Raw genomic sequence first — 13,299 nt, 5'->3', positions numbered from 1 at the left:
GTGATTTTTAAAAATGTCCTCAAATCGCTACTGCAATGAATCCTTATGGGATAGTTCATATCAGTGCGTTGCATCTGCTTTCCGTTCAGCAATGCGATGCATGAACCATTTTCGGGGCGATTTTGCTACAATGGAAGGTATAGGAAATGCGCAAAATGCTCACAAATGGCTTTATCCGGCGATTGCAGTCACGCTGTTATGAATACATTGTATTTATTCATTTCCAGGTGAAAGAGTTCACTTCCTGATTGAAGTCAAGAAGTGAAAAAACAGAATCACTGTGCAAAAGCGCGTACAAAGTGCTTTGTACAAAATCATAGCAAGCAGTGGAGCGCCGGGTGGTGGGGACATCGCAGAAGGACGGTTAGGGACGCAGCCGTGCTTATGGGGCTGGAGAGAGCCCCGGGTAAGTAAAAAAACTAGCTTAAGACTTGTCTCTGAGTCTCTTTAACCGGTTCAGCACTGCAGTGCCGAAAATCTCATGCATCCGAGCAACGTTCACCTCCCATTCATTCGCCTATAACTTTATTGCTACTTATCACAATGAATTGATCTATATCTTGTTTTTTCCGCCACTAATAAGGCTTTCTTTGGGTAGTAAATTTTGTTAAGAATTATTTTTTTTTAAATCCATTTTAACAGGAAGATTAAGAAAGAAATGAAAAAAAATGCATTATTTCTCAGTTTTTGGCCATTATAGTTTGAAATTAATATACGCTACCGTAATTAAAACTCATGTATTTTATTTGCCCATCTGTTCCAGTTATTATACCGTTTAAACGATGTCCCTATCACAATTTATGGTGCCGATATTTCATTTCATTTTTTTTAATTTGCGTCCATCACTATTTATAAGCTTATAATTTTAAATAATATAATAACATACTTTCTTGACATGCATATTTAAAAAGTTAAGACCCTTGGGTAACTATTTATGTTGTTTTTGTTTTGTTTTTTTATTGTATTTTTTTTATTTATTTTTTAATAAAAAATGTATGTGGATAATTTTTGGTGTGGGAAGGAAACTGCTTATTTTAAATGTAAAATAATATAATTGTTTAATTAAAAATGTATGTGCGTGCAGTTTACTATTTGGCCACAAGATGGCCACAGTGAAAAAAGTCCTGGATGCGAACGATCTCGCATCCAGGAACTAAAAAGCAGAGGAGAAGTTTCCTGGGGGCAGAAATACCGCGCTCTCTGGATAGAAAGCGTCGGTATTTCTGCGGGGAAGTTAGATCGGTGAATGGGAATTATATTCCCATTCACTGATCGGGGGGCTAGTGGCGGGCGGCGGGAGCGCGTGCACCATGCGGCGGGAGCAGCAATGCCTATCTGGACAAGGAAGCTCGTCCAGATAGGCCGAACTGGTTAACAAAGAACTTTCTATCAACTTCTTGGACTTACAATTCCAGGAAAAAATTCGCTGAAAGCGGTATTGACGAGCTGAGCTTGTCAATACCACCAGGGAGATTTCTTGTTTCTCTGCCCCGCCGGCTGCACTTTTCCCTCATCAGAGGGATTCCCCAGGATGGCTGGATGCCTGTCAGCATGCTGTGGGTAGCGATCTGTGTTACCCACAGCATACAGAACTAGCATCCAGCCACCCTGGGAATCCCTGTGCAGCCGTCGGGGCAGAGAATGTGTGGGGCTGTGCAGGGATTCCCCTTCTGTGCCGGCGGGTGGCTGGTGCGGGGATCCTCTCTGTGCGGGGGGCCGGGGGGGATCCCCGTACTGAGAGTGCGGGTAACCCTTTTGTGTGTGCGGGGGGGGGGGGGGCGGGTATCCCCTTCTATGGGGCTGGTCTTGGCCGGTTGGGGACATCCCCTTCTGTGTGGAGAGGGGGGGGGGTGTCCCCCCTTCTATGCGAGCTGTGGGTGACCTCTCCCTCCTCTTCCCCCATCCCTCCCTCTCTGTCCCCCGTGTCCCCCCCATCCCGTGTCTCTCCCCTGTCAGAAGCCCTGCTTTACTCACCTGAGGGCTTTCTCCTGCGCCGGCCGCGATGGACACCCTCCTCCTCCATCGCCGAAGTGTAATTACAGTACACGGCTTGGTCACCAAGCCGCGTACTGTAATTACAGAGAACACGAGACTTCGCGATGGAGGAGGAGGCGCGCCGATTCCGCCGCAGGAGAAAGCCCTCAGGTGAGTAGATCAGGGCTTCTGACAGGGGGGGGGGGGAAGACATGGGGGAAGAGGAGGGAGAGGCCACCCACAGCCCGCATAGATTGGGATACCCACCTCCCCCCCACCACAGAAGGGGGTGTCCCCGACCGACCATGGCCGGCCCCCATAGAAGGGGATACTTGCCCCCCGCACACACAGAAGGGCCACCCGCATGCACAGTATGGGGATTCTCCCCCTCCCACAGAGGGGATCCCCGCCGGCCACTACCAGCCAGCACAGAAGGCGAGCCCCCCCACAGAAGGGACACCCGGCCACAGCATCGGGAGCAATGGGGGGGGGGGGCAGAGGCACCCGCAAACCTGGCTCCCTATACATATGACTCCCTAGACCTGGCTGCACATCTGTCTCCTATACACCTGGCTGCACATCTGTCTCCTATACACCTGGCAAACATCTTGCTCCCTATATACCTGGCAAAACATCTGGCTAACTATTCCTGGCTAATACATCTGACTAACTATACCTGGCTGCACATCTGGCTAACTATACCTGGCTGCACATCTGGCTAACTATACCTGGCTGCACATCTGGCTAACTACACCTGGCTGCACATCTGGCTAACTACACCTGGCTGCACATCTGGCTAACTACACCTGGCTGCACATCTGGCTAATACATCTGGGTTTTATACTCACCATTGGCATGCTGATCCCTCGTCGCGTACCTCTGATAGCTTCCCCAGTGCCTTCTTTCATGTCCCTTGGCGGATTTTGCTTCTCCCTTGGCGATCACATGTCCCCCGTCGATCGGCGTTAATGGCACCAGTGTCACACAGCATCATCAAAATCTCACAGCAAACACTTTTTTTTCATTGAATTCAATACAATAACCTGTATTGAATTCAATATAAAAAAAAATATGATTGCAAAAAAAAAATTGGTTGAAAATTATTGGAAATTAATTGAACCACTTTTTGCACGGAAATCCTGGGGAAATAGAACGCCAGGGTGGTTAATCCCATAGACTGCTCAGACTCTATTCAGTTTGTTTCTACTTTACTATATCACATTTCATTCTTTTGTTGGATTTTTTTTTTTTTACAACTTTTTATAATATTTTTTTGCATTATTTTATTATGAGATGAATGGTTAATCCATTACAGTCTTTTACGCTTGTTCTTAATATCCTCTGCAAAGAATCCTGCCTATCAGGGAGAACTTTACCATAATTGTTATAGTAATATATTGTTATACCTAGTTAGGAGTTGAAACCATTTTTTCCTACAGGACTAGCTGAAGTTAGAATAGAATCTTCTCACACTCAAATCAGAAGTAGTGGCAGCTTACCTAATCTCTGCACAAGATCTCAGACTGTATCAATTTAACGTGCAATCCAAATTGTATGGTGTATGGACTGGCAAAGCTGCTGCCTTTAATGTAAGATTTGAGCCTTTGACCAGGGTTCAAACCCTGGCTCATGCCAGTTCATAAAACTGTAAGAAATCTTTGGGCAAGGCTCCCTAATGATCCTGGTCACATGTGGAGTGTAGCTACAGCCCTGGTGCTTTGAGTCTGCCAGGAGAAAAGTGTAATATAAATGTTCTGGATCTTGTCTGTGGACTCATCAACCAATCCAAAAGGTTACTTTGACTATAGTGTTGAACCACTTCAGAATACCCTCAGGGCCAGTGGCGTACCTAGGGCATTTGACACCCAGTGCTTGGTATTAAAAGACACCCCTCCCTGCCCTCCAAAAAGGAAAGGAGCGAGTGTAGCATGCTAAGCGCACCACATCGGTTAATGCCAGGTATAGGTGCCCCCAGTATAGGCAATATAGTTGACCCAGTATAGGTAGCATAGTTGCCCCCCATAAAGTTGGCCTAGTATAGCTAGTATAGTTGGCCCCAGTGTAGCTAGTATAGTTGCCCCCAGTGTAGCTAGTATAGTTGCCCCCAGTATAGGTATCATAGTTGGCCTGGTATGGGGGAAGCTTGGAAGGAGGGGTAGCAGGGACAGAGGTGGGGAAGGGAGCCAGAACCCCACCTCCCTTACCTGGGTCCCCTCCTTCTAGTGCTTCCCCTTCCAGATTAGCGGCGGTAGACAGGAGCGGCGGGCGAGGAATTACTCACCGTTGTCGTTCTTGATAGTGACAGTTACAAAATGGAGGCATTAAGACAATTGGGGGACCCCACAGTCTATCTAAAACTTAAGGGAGACCCTATGAGAGGTTTCCAAATGGAGCTCTTCGAGCTCTTGTCCTTTGGGCGAAACTTAGGAGTCCTGGATCAGAGACTCTTTGACTATTTGGCTGTGACCCATCCGGTCACCCCGATTTTTCACCACCTCCCCAAAATCCACAAGCCGGGCGCTCCCCCGGAGGGCAGGCCCATTGTGGCCGGCATTGGCTCTCTGGGGGAGCGCCTGAGTGAGTGGATTGACTCTCTGTTGCAGCCACTTGTGATGAGACTCCCAGGTTACATTAGAGACACAAAGCACCTGCTTGCAAGCTTGGAGGGATTTCCTTGGAACGATCATTTTGTGTGGGTGACAATTGATGTCAAGGCTTTGTACTCATGCATCCCCCATGATCTGGCCATTCGGGCTATAGAGCACCATTTGGAGAAATACTCCGCATACTCTGAGGATCTGAGAGCCTTCATATGTCTGGCCGTCAGGTACCTCCTGTCCCGCAACTATTTCTCGTTTGATGGTGGCTTCTACCTCCAGAGGTGTGGCGCCTCCATGGGGGCGAAGTTCTCTCCGACTCTAGCCAACCTTTACATGGGTTGGTGGGAGGAGTGCTACATCTTTGGGGGTGGGAGCCGCCGTCTGGGGGATGTTGCGTGGTACGGGAGGTACATTGACGACCTTTTGTTGGTATGGAGAGGCAGCCCTGAGGACATCCCCTCTTTTGTGGGAGAGTTGAACGCTAACACCTTGAATTTACAGTTCACATCAAATTGGGGGGCCAGTTCCATCGATTATTTGGATGTCACTCTGGTGGGAGACTCTCTTGAGGGTAAGATACATTCCAGGACCTATAGAAAGCCATGTAGTGGGAACACAACCCTCCGGGCCACCAGCTGTCATCCAAAACATACCATACGGGGGGTTCCAGTTGGGGAATTTATCAGGGCCCGCCGCAATTGCTCTAGGGGGGCCTGGCTCGAGGAGGAGTTCACAGCAGTGGGGACTAGATTGAAGGAGAGGGGGTATCCTACCTGGATGATCAACAGGGCGCGGGCCAAGGCTTCTTCCAAAAGTAGGGATCTTTTGCTAAAAAGTACGGATGAGCCGGAGGGGCACTCAGGGATACCCAAACCCACTTTTGTTACTACATATAGTAAGGAATATGATAAGATTGTGTCTATTCTCAAAAAATATCTACCAGTTTTGGAGGGTGACGAAGATCTACGTTGTGTTTTGCAGCAGGGGGTACGCTTTGCAAGCAGGCGTGCTCCAACCTTGGCTCAGACATTGTCCCCCAGCCTGTATGAGTCCCGAACCAGGTCTTCCACCTGGTTAAATGTATTGGGATCATACAGATGTGGGGTGAGGACCTGTCACTATTGCAAAGTTCATACCCGCACTCGGGTTGCCACGTCGACATCGAATGGACGCAGTTTCCCCATTAGACAATTTATTAACTGCGGCACGTCGAATGTGGTGTATCTCATTACCTGTGGGACTTGTGCCCTACAGTATGTGGGATGCACCACGAGACCTTTACGCGCTAGAATAGGGGAACATTACTGCGGTCCGGCCTGGCTTAGCGCTAACGTCTCCAATGTGGCGAAACATTTTCGCCAGGTACATCAGGGTGACATGTCCTCTTTTTCCTTCCATGCCTTAGAGAGGGTTTTCCCTGCACAGAGAGGAGGTGATACAACCAAACGGCTGAAGAGCCGGGAAGCCTTATGGATCTTTAGATTGGGTAAAAGGCTCCCAAATGGCATGAATTCCCGCTGGGACTTGGCGCTTTTAACTTAGACTGCATTTTCTCTGTACACGCTGCTCCTCGATGGTTTTAACTGTACAATTTACAATTTCTACATAATTTTATAATTTTTATTATATTACCTTTCTGACATATATTTTGGTGTTGGATTTGATTGGTACTTTGTATGTTATGCCTGTATGCCTCCTGCTTTGACCTAATTTCTAGCCACGGTTCAAGCAGTAATGCTATGTTTATTTTATATCTTATGTTGTACATGTCCCTTCCTGTTGTGGGGTTAGGGGCGTCTCCCTGGGCGTGTTCCCGGGAGCCGCCCACCCCATCAGAGGAGGGTACATAGGAGGCTTTGTACCATTTGCACTCTGGCTATGATTAAGGACCAGTGAGTCCGAAACATGTCAGCTGGATTTGTGTGTTGACCTATTTGGATACGTCCATAAATAAAGACAAAGGATCTTAGGAGCATTGTGCGGACCCTTTCGTTGTTTCAAGTTTGCATGGGACTAGCTATCCTGGTCTGGCACTGCCCTATTGGGGTGAGCGGTTTCTATCCTCTCTTTTGCTTGGTATTAAAAGACACCCCTCCCTGCCCTCCAAAAAGGAAAGGAGCGAGTGTAGCATGCTAAGCGCACCACATCGGTTAATGCCAGGTATAGGTGCCCCCAGTATAGGCAATATAGTTGACCCAGTATAGGTAGCATAGTTGCCCCCCATAAAGTTGGCCTAGTATAGCTAGTATAGTTGGCCCCAGTGTAGCTAGTATAGTTGCCCCCAGTGTAGCTAGTATAGTTGCCCCCAGTATAGGTATCATAGTTGGCCTGGTATGGGGGAAGCTTGGAAGCAGGGGTAGCAGGGACAGAGGTGGGGAAGGGAGCCAGAACCCCACCTCCCTTACCTGGGTCCCCTCCTTCTAGTGCTTCCCCTTCCAGATTAGCGGCGGTAGACAGGAGCGGCGGGCGAGGAATTACTCACCTGATTCCTGCATTCCTGGTGCGCAGCGTAATCATCACGAGACACTGCTCTCCGCCTTCTCCACCGCTCACTGTGCTTCCTGATTAGCGGAATGGCAGGAACGCCCCTGCTCAGGGTCCTTTCACACTGGCGTCGCAGCAATTTTCATATTACCTGTGGTGCACCAGAAGTGCTCAATCTAATGCACTTCCACAACGTTGTTAGTGTGTGTATCAGCATCAACGTGCGGCAGACCAGAAGTCATGTAAGTCTATGGCGACGCAGGGATTTAAAAAAATGTTGTTGGTGGTGTGGCGACATTGCGACACGCATGCGTGGAAGCATATTTTTACAATACGCTTTTGTGCACTTCCGTATACCCAAAACAGGAAGTGACTGCAAACACGCGTCACTTCCTGTTTGGCTGGATGCCAGAAGGGTAATACAGCGTAGTAACACGGTATTCCCTGAAGGCCTGTTTTTGCTGGTGCGGCTGCCGCACCGCTGATGCCAATATTCAGTGTGAAGCCCGCCTCAGCATCTGCGGGCTGAATGGTAAGCTGTGACAAAGGGAACCAGAATTGCAGGGTGATGCCACTAGAATTTCTTAGTAATTTTCAGATTGACATGACATGCTTATCTGCAAATATGTGGGCACTGGCTGCTGCTACAAAATGAGAAGCAAATCTACAGTATGTAGAAGCATCTAGTGCAGACCTTTCTTTAGCTTGGTGAAGGAAGTGACAGGTTTAATTTTTTTATTTTTCATATACATTACACACCTTTTACTCAACTCTTCACCTAAAACTAAAATTGAATGGATTTGCCATGCAATACTACAACAATCTGCTTATTGTGTAACAGTTAACTGCTATCCCATAAACATACATTCTGTTGAGAGGAGCACAGTCTATAACTGTTCGATGGCGGTTTGCGTTCTTCATTTTCTATTGCAAGATCCATATTTATGGACTTCTTCAAGGTTCGGCAGATGTCTCTGATTCAAACAAATGTTTGGCAGTAAAATTTGTCTTGAAATCTCCCCAGAGCCTTGCAGTCCTTTTTAGGATCAGGAATTACTTGCCAATAAATGTTATCTGCTGCCATAAAAGACAGCTTTCCCGAAGACTTCATAAGCAATGTAATATTTCATTGAATGTTATAACTTACTTTGATTTCTGTCTGTGAGGATTGTTATTTCCCATTCAGCCATGTCTGTTTTGATGTTGCAGTAAACAAGATAATGTTATACCTAGAAGCAGAAAAACACACAATGATAAGAATTCTATTACAAACATAGACACTACAAATTATGCGACCCCATAGCAGTAGGCTGTAACCGGTTTTAATCTTTTCCTACCTGACAGAGGAATCCACCAGACACTGACGTAAATGGAAATATCAAGAATTTATTTGTGACCAAAACAAATGGTCAAAAAGGTAGATATCCATCCAAATAAATTAATTCACAATATATCTATTTCTTACACACCACACATATCACTTAAATCTTCACAGCCGGTGCACCGGTAAAGCTGGGGAAGAAAGCCAGGTTATATAACTCTTACAAGTAAGTACTATAAAATAGGTTTCACACTATTTCTACATTAATTAACCATCTATGTATTTATACCATAACCCTATAATCCTTCAGCTGCAGTTATATAAATGCATAGGTCTACTGAGCAATTCAGTTCTAATCAGTTTCTGTCCCTTGCTACCAAGTCCAAGCTATATTGCTCAGCAAAACCTTTTTCTTTGTAACACGTTTATGATATTCAAATAACTTTTCCTCCTGGCTATGGTATATCTCAAATTCCTCCCAATGCGGTTGTATTCCTAGCTTGGAGATTCTACAAAAGTTAGTGGCCTTGCAATAATAATAAAAAAACTCGAACAAAATAAATAAATAAAACAGAATAAATAAATAAAATAGAATGAATTAGGAATCAGTTATATCACTGCTTAGGTAACTGAGGGCTCCTTTTCTCTTTCTTTAGTTTCAACATATACTGGAGGTCCACAGTGGTGAGTATGATAACTGGGTAAAACAAATGGTTGACTTCTTCTCTTTCTATATATATTATTCTCCATTAACTATATTCCTTTTTCTTCCACAGGGCTTCAGGCGACTCAGCTACACAAGCTCTCTTAATGGTAAGTAACCAGAAGTTTGTGTCTCACTGATAAGTTCCTTTGTATTTGACTCTCTCTCTCTCTCTCTCTCTTTCTCTCTCTCTCTCTATGTCCTTCTTTTACAGTAGTCTCATCCTTGCAGAGCATCTATGGTAAGGGTGTCAGCTTTTCTGACTAGCTAAAGTTAATATGGGATCGAGGGTATAGCACTGTTTGACAGGAATAAATGTCCAGGCAATAAAAATAACAGTTGGCGGCTGAGCTAAACATCAAATGAGGTTTCTAGTGAGGCAATACAGTTTCTGGCAGCATAGTTCAAGATAGACTAGGGTGTAACCTGGACACAGTCTTAGTTCATCAGGCAATAACAGTGCTACAATGTATAATTAAACTGTTCAGTCTTTTTAAAGGTTACTGTTCTCTTTACAGAGAATCTGTACTGTAAAAATCTTACATAAATAAAAAGTAACAGCCTGTTTGTAGTCTTCTCCTAGCCCCCTCTGTGACATTTTCCCTGCTCCTGCTTCTTTCTTGGTGATAAAATTACTGTTTTATTCATTGTTTTTGTAACAGGAAATACATCATCAGAGCAGGTGCCTGTTTGCAGAGGCTCCTCTCAAACGTGACTTCACTGCTGTAATATTTCTCCCACTTGTTGCCTTGGCTGCTTGTCTGTGCTTTGAACTGATCTTTCTGCACTCACAGCTGTTCACAAGGTCACAGACACGCGGGCTGTGACTAATAAAGCACACACACAGAGCCTGAAGGGGGTGTGGGGGAGGTGTGCATAACTTTTCCCTATCACAACACATTCCTCTCTGGGCTGACAAGGCTTGACAAAGGAAAGAAAATTCGATATAATACAGAGACAGTGCAACTAGAAAAGGCTGCAGTAAGCCAGACCACAATTGAACAGGTATAGGAACTTATAGGATAGAAGAAATGAGGCTGAAAATTTTGTTACAGAGTCTTTTTAAAGTTCATATTAGACAGGCAGATCCTTATTTGCCACTCTAATCAGAGGAATATAATTAATCCTGTTAACTGTCACTTTCTTACGGTAATTAACACTGAATTCATTCTCTCTGTCTTTCTTGCTATTGCTCTGAATACTGACTGTGGCACTTTGAATTAGCAACACTTATACTCATCGGTCATTTCTGACTTTCTGCTTTACATCTGGATCTGGCTTCCCTTCCTCTACTGTATCTTCCAGCTGTTGCCTGTGGAACTTTTTACACTATTTTAGAAGGATGTTTAATAGTTTATGCATAAACCACTTTATTTTTTTCCTTATTCGCGGAAGAACCCCTTTAAGACCTGCCTGTACCTGGAGGTAAAGTCCATTTGTATGCATTTTGCTGTTTTTAGTGGAGTTCCTATTGCTGTTTTAGTGTCATTCCTATTCAGGCTGTGTTATAGAAAAGAATAGTAGAAATAAAACTCATGAGGTATTTTACCTACAAGAAAAAATATTTACCTCACATAGCTACCAAAATTGAGGCCTAAGGGCTCTATTCACAAAGCATTACCGCATTCGGTAATGCTGAAAACAGTTGATTTTACCTATCACCTTCCCAAGTTACAATTCACTAAACCTACCTCCGCACAGAAAAATCACAGTTCCCGAATCCCGACTAGTGAGGTAAATTACCTACTTGTGTGTTAATTACCTCAGTAAATGTCAATTCACAAAGATTTCCTCATGTAATTTACCAGCCAAAAGTGTTCGTTTTTTTTCTCCAGCTCACAGCAGCTGATAACTGTCTCTGTGCAGTAGATTTGACAGACAGCATTTGGGGAGAGCCAGGCAGCCAATAGGGAGAGCCACACAGCCTGCTTCTCACTGTGATTGGATGCGACAGGGATGCCAGTGGGTCTTTTACTGTATCAAAGCAGAGGAAGCTGACAATTCTGTGGGCATCCCTGGATCCCTTTAGATGTGCATATTTGTATTGTAGAGCACAGAAGAGCTCCCCCTGGTGGCTGCAGCGCATCTAAAGGGATGACAGTATGTACAGGACAGAAAACCATCCGAGTCACACACAGTCACACAGTCACACACACACACACACACACACAGTCACACACACACACAGTCACACACACACACACACACGCCTGCTGGAAAACGTTTGTGAATTTGGAAAAAAAATGTAAAATACCACTTTACTGAACTGCTTAAAGTGAACCAGAGACAAAGCACCCTCATGTATTTTACCATATTTGTCAGTGGGAACATTAGAGAAAATACCTACCCTGCTCTCCATTTCATCCTCACTGCTAAAAGTGTCTGTTATCAGCTGTGATAAGATTCCCCGACTGAGCACTCAGTCTGGCTTTGCCGGGAATTATTATAGCTGAGTCATTATAGCAGAGCCACAAGGGGGCAGGCTTGGGCTTGAAAAGACACCAGAGAAGACAGACTCAGCTATAATCATTCAGTAGCAAAGACAGACTGAATGCTCAGTCAGGGATTCTTATCAGAGGTGATAACAGTCAGATTAAACAGAGAACAATGAAACAAAGAGCAGATTAGGTGTTTACTGTCATGTTCCCACTGATTTATAAAGTAAAATACATGAGGGTGCCTTGTCTCTGGTTCTCTTTAACCTGAATAGAGCCCATTATCCCAACAGCCTCTGCATTTTGAGTATCCTTATTTTTTTCCAATCCCTACACTACAAGCATACCATATGCCCTTCCCTATTTACAGTGGGATGCAAAAGTTTGGGCAACCTTGTTAATCTTCGTGATTTTCCTGTATAAATCATTGGTTGGTACGATAAAAAAATGTCAGTTAAATATATCATATAGGAGACACACACAGTGATATTTGAGAAGTGAAAGTGTGCAATAATTGTTTAAACAAAATTAGGCAGGTGCATAAATTTGGGCACCACAAAAAAGAAATGGGTACTTCCGTTAGCCGGGCGCATCCGGCAGGTGGCGCTAATTACTATTCCCCCTCCAGGCCGCCATGGATAGTAGGGAAAGATGTAACTCTGGTGAAGTTTTGTCGCCACCTGCCGGATGCGCCCGGCTAACGGATAAGTACCAAGAAATGAAATCAATATTTAGTAGGCTTTTGCAGAAATTACAGCCTCTAAACGCTTCCTATAGGTTCCAATGAGAGTCTGGATTCTGGTTGAAGGTATTTTGGACCATTCCTCTTTACAAAACATCACTAGTTCATTCAGGGTTGATGGTTTCCGAGCATGGACAGCTCTCTTTAACTCACACCACAGATTTTCAATTGTATTCGGGTCTGGGGACTGAGATGGCTATTCCAGAACGTTGTACTTGTTCCTCTGCATGAATGCCTTAGTAGATTTTGAGCAGTGCTTAGGGTCGTTGTCTTGTTGAAAGATCCAGCCCCGGCGCAGCTTCAGCTTTATCACTGAATCCTGGACATTGGTCTCCAGAATCTAATGATTCTGATTGCAATCCATGCGTCCCTCAACTTTCACAAGATTCCCAGTCTCTGCACTGGCCACACAGCCCCACAGCATGATGGAACCTCCCATTTATTCGCCAATAACTTTATCACTAATTATCCCAATTAATGGATCTATATCTTGTTTTTTCTGCCACCAATTAGGATTTCTTTGGGTGGTACATTTTTCTAAGAATTATTTTTTTTCTAAATGCATTTTAACAGGAATATTAAGAAAAAAATGGAAAAAAAAAACATTTAAATTATGTCCCTATCACAATGTACGGTGCCAATATTTTATTTGGAAATAAAGGTGCATTTTTCAGTTTTGCGTCCATCACTATCACAAGCTTATAATTAAAAAAAAAATGTTTATTTGGGTAATTTTTGGTGTGGGAGGTAAACAGTTAATTTTAAATGCAATAATGTGGGCTTATTTTATTAAAAAAATATATGTAGATGTAGTTTTACTATTTGGCCACAAGATGGCCACAGTGAGATTTTTTTTTTAGCCCTGGAAGTGAGGTACTTGTTTCTAGGAAGCATATAGAGGATGGGAATTTTTTTTTGTCAGAAAGATTGCGGCCTCTGATAAGAAGCCGCCGGTTTTTCTGCCGGGGACTTAGATCAATGTAAGGGAAGTATGTTCCCATTCATTGATCTCCGGGCTACTGGGAGGCGGCATGAGCATG

At 44.4% G+C, this 13,299-nt stretch overlaps 1 long non-coding RNA gene across 4 annotated transcripts in view; it reads right to left on the bottom strand.

Annotated features, from left to right (window-relative positions):
* Nucleotides 1-13,299, bottom strand: part of LOC137532850 (uncharacterized) — a 290,222-nt gene that overhangs the window by 244,473 nt on the left and 32,450 nt on the right. For all 4 annotated transcript variants that reach the window (XR_011024029.1, XR_011024028.1, XR_011024030.1 and 1 more), the window contains exon 2: nt 8,206-8,287. This is a non-coding gene — a long non-coding RNA (uncharacterized lncRNA). The remainder of the gene's footprint in view (nt 1-8,205; nt 8,288-13,299) is intronic.

Source organism: Hyperolius riggenbachi, chromosome 9, assembly GCF_040937935.1.
Source record: "Hyperolius riggenbachi isolate aHypRig1 chromosome 9, aHypRig1.pri, whole genome shotgun sequence".
Classification (NCBI taxonomy): Eukaryota; Metazoa; Chordata; class Amphibia; order Anura; family Hyperoliidae; genus Hyperolius; species Hyperolius riggenbachi.
This window is presented reverse-complemented; position numbering and strand designations above follow the sequence as displayed.